We start from the raw sequence: 4,375 nt of genomic DNA on the forward strand, positions 1-4,375 counted from the left end.
CTTGCCAGGCAGGCGCTTTTGCCGCTGAGCTAAATCCCCAGCCCCTTATATATTGATTAAGAGAATAATTCAACAGGAAAAGATAACAGTCATAAATATATATGCACCAAATACCAGTGTACCTAACTTTATAAAACAAGTGCTAATAGATATTTTAAAAAGTCAGAGAAGCATCAATACATTCTTAGTCAGGACCTCAATACCCCACTGTCACAAGTAGATCAATTATACAAAAAAAAATCAACAATGAAATATTAAAGTTGAACCAAATCCTTCAAACAAATGAATCTATCTATCTATCTATCTATCTATTTATTTATTTTTGGAACCAAGAATTGAACTCACAACCTTGCACTTGTCAGGCAAGTGTTGTGTCTCTGAGCTATATCCTTGGCCCCTAAACAAATGAACTTAATAGATATCTACAAAGTGTTTCACCCAACAACAGACTACACATACTTTTCAGCAGCACATGAGAGTTTCTCTAAAATAGATTACATACAGCCCAGATATTATGCTTCAGAAAATGCAAAAATATCAAAATTATCTCATGCATATTATCAGGTTATAGTGCAATGAAATTAGAAATCAATGGTAAAAGATCCTACAGAAACTGCACAAACAGATAGAAATTAAATAATACTATCTTAAATAATCAATGGATCACAGATGAAATTAAAGAAGAAATTAGACAGTTCCTACAATGAAACAATGATGCTGTAAAATGTACTGAAACCTATGGGACATAATGAAAGTAATCCTAAGAAAGAAGTTTATAGCAGTAAATTTCCACAGTTGAAAAACTGAGCCAGCTCAAACAACCTAATGATGCATCTCAAGGTCATAGAAAAATGAGAACATTTCAAACCCAAAGCTAGTATGAAGAGGAAAATTATAAACATCAGAGCAGAAAATAATGCAATTGAGACTAAAAAATTACAAGGAATCGATAAATTGAAGAGTTGGTTCTTCAAAAGATTAAGTAAAGAAAAAATCTTAGGGGCTGGGGATTTAGCTCAGTGGCACAGTGCCTGCCTGGCGAGCACAAGGTCATGAGTTCGATTCCTGGTACCAGAAGAAAAACAAAGCAAAACAAAAAAAAAAAACAACGTTAGCAAATCTTATAAACACAAGGAAAGAAAAGACTCAAATCCATGCAATCAGAAAGGAAAAGGGTGAAATCAAAACAGATCCTGAAGAAATCCAGAAGATTATCGGGAACTACTTTGAGAACTTGTACTGTAATAAAATGGAAAATTCAGCAGAAATGGGTAAATTCTTAGACACATATGAATTAGCAAAGCTGAATCAAGAAGCTATAAAGATTCTGAATAATCCAATATCAGTGAATGAAAGTGAACAAATAACAATAATTTTCAGAAACTACCAATTAAGAGCATTCCTTGTCCTGATGGACACACTGCTGAATTCTACAAAACTAGAGAAGGTGTAATGCCAATACTCATCAAATCTTTTAATGAAATTGAAAGGGAAGCAGTACTCCCAAAGTCATTCCTTGAAGCAAACTTACTGTAATCAAAGTACTGAAGGGAAAATTTGGCAAGAAAGAATACTGTTTCCAGAAAAGCTGCCCTTCAGAAATCATGAGACATAGTTTTTCTCAGACCAGGGAGAGAGGAAAGTGCGGGAGAGGAGAGAAGGATTAAAGAAATTTATCACCAACAACCTAGCTCGTAAAAAATGATGAAAAGAGTTCTTCAGGCTAAGTGAAAAGGGCATTCATTAGTAACGTGAAAACATCCAAAGCAAACATCTCACTGATAAAAGTACACAGAGAAATTCAGTATTCTGATACTGCAACCGTGTTATGTAAACCTTCTATGCATGTCTTTAGCATGGTGATGAAAAAACAAAACTGTGAACATAGTACTAGAACTTCAATAACTTGTTAAAAGATATGCAGTGTAAGAAGATGTAAACTGTAACATCATAAATTCAAAATGTGATAATTCAATGGAGAAAAGTGTACTATAGAGGTCTTTTTTTCTTTTCCTTTTCCTTTTTTTTTTTTTTTTCTGGTACTGGGAGTTGAACTCCTGACCTTGAGCTTGCCAGGCAGGTGCTATGCTGCTGGGTTAAATCCCCAGCCCCAATATAGAGGATTTTGTTTGTTGACTCTCTGAAATCAAAAAGTAAAACCATGAAAGGTTAGTTCAGCATGAAATAATCTCTTATGACTATGTTTCTTATAAGCTTCCCAGTAACCTCAAAGCTAAAACCTATAATAGATGCACACAACCACAAAAACAAAAACATGTACATAGAGAAAATCACTGAAATACAAAGAATTTAGCAATTGAGAAAGAAAGGAACAAAAGATTTAGAAATAATCAACAAAGTGGCATCAGTTCTCTCCTCCCAATAATAACCATGAATGTACAACCCCCAATCAAAGGATATTGAGTGGCCAAATGGATTGAAAAATTAGAAAATAGGCCCAACTATACTGGTTACAAGAGAATCAGTTCACCTGTACAGCCTTGCACACACTGAAAATGAAGAGATGGAAAAATATAGTCCATGTAAATGGAAGCAGAAAGAGAACAGGAAGAGATAGACTTGTTCAGATAGAATAAATTTTAAGTCAATAACTGTTATTACCAAGAGGCCACAGAGGAGTTCCATCATGGCTGATTAAAGAAAGAGGTGCATCAGAGATACTCAGGAATGTTGTCCAAAAAAAGAGTGCTTTGAAATGGGGATGGCAAAGACACCTATTAATGGAAAAATCAACCAGAAAGATGATCCATTTAGATCAAACAAAATATCTGGGACATTGAAAAGGGGAAGCAGAGACACTGCTGGGTCACACCTCCCCCTATATCTCTTACTGGGGAGTTTGCCCTGGGGAGCAGCTCTAACAGCCTGCAGAAGCCAGAGTCCTGGGACAGCTTCCTTGCACACTCTCCTTCCATCTGGGAGTGGAACCCAAGTGTGACAGAGAACTACAACTGGGGCCTAAAGGAAGCCAGGAACAGTCATGAAGAAAGGGAAATGGGCTATTCCTCCCCTCCCATCATCATCCCAAACACTGAGGAACACTGCATACCCATGGCATCCTACCCAATGCAACCATCAGCAAGGGAAGCCCCTGTTTTAGGCGGAGAGGCTCAACAATGTGAAATGGGATGGTGCCTAACCCGCAGACAGATACTACGGATCACATCCCTGGAAACACAGGGGAGGAAGAGAGACTGAATGGTTGGCCAGAGTATGTGCTTCTCTTTTTGTTATGGTTTGTGTCTAGATATCCCCTCAAAGCCTCATGCATATAGGTGGGGCTTTTGGAAGTGACTGAATCATGGATGTGTTATGCCAGATCATAAGTGTTTGCTTCTAGATTAGTCCCCTGATTGGTTTAGCATAGTTCTGAGTGTGGGTGATGGGATTACTGAAGAGGGAAGCCTCACCCTGGGTGTTGTGGCACCATAGGTTTGCAGCCTGGATGGAATAAAAGGGGGAAAAGAAGGCAGCCTTGCTGCCTCCTGCCTGCCCTGCCATGGACTGTTTCTCCTGTACAATGCCTTTCTGCCGCGCAGCCTTTCCTTGGAGCCAGTTATCTATGAATCAAAACCTCTATAAGCTGTAAGCTAAAATAAACCTTTCCTCCTTTAAGTTGTGCTTATTAAGTATTTTGTCTGAGCAACAGAAAGAACTGACACTGTTGTTTTTCTCAAGGACCAGAAGGATATGAATGAGAGGGAAATCCCAATCAATGACCACTGTCCCACATGAGAAAGCAACCGTAAACCAAGCCTAGGGACTGCACAAGGGTTCCAAAGCTGGAAAGAGAAAATCTTGAGTCAAAGATAATCTACCACTTTAGTGCAAAGAAACAGAGGTGGCAGGCTGGGGGAGAGAACTTCTGGAACATACTAGGTGCAGAGCTGCTGGAAGGAGAACACAGACAAATGTGGAGGGAGTGAGAAGACACTGGCAGCGAGTGATGGAGAGATTAATTTCGGGCAATCATTCCACATCCTCCTCTTCCCAAATCAACTGAGGTGGCTGGGTCTTGGGGTGGAGACAAAGGCTGAAGTTACCTGCCTCCAAAGCATGGCTTGCAGCAAGGAGGTGGGCAAAAGAAACTGCCAAGCCTCACCCCTTCTGGGCAGCAGTTAAGCAGCCTGGGGGCAGTGGGTTTGGGCAGGTGTCTGGGGAAATTGCTGCTTATGAGTGGCTAAGGACTAACCAGGGAGGGGATTGGCTGTATGACATGGCCACTGCTTGGCAATTGTTTATGTTTTCTTGCTAGTTTGTCTATTCTGGGCTTCTCTCTTTCTTTTTATTTTAAAAATAAAAGGAGGAAAACATTAACAGACAGACAACCTTTTACAAAATAGCAAAAGAACAG

Source organism: Chinchilla lanigera, unplaced genomic scaffold, assembly GCF_000276665.1.
Source record: "Chinchilla lanigera isolate Chin_1 unplaced genomic scaffold, ChiLan1.0 scaffold00065, whole genome shotgun sequence".
Lineage (NCBI taxonomy): Eukaryota > Metazoa > Chordata > Mammalia > Rodentia > Chinchillidae > Chinchilla > Chinchilla lanigera.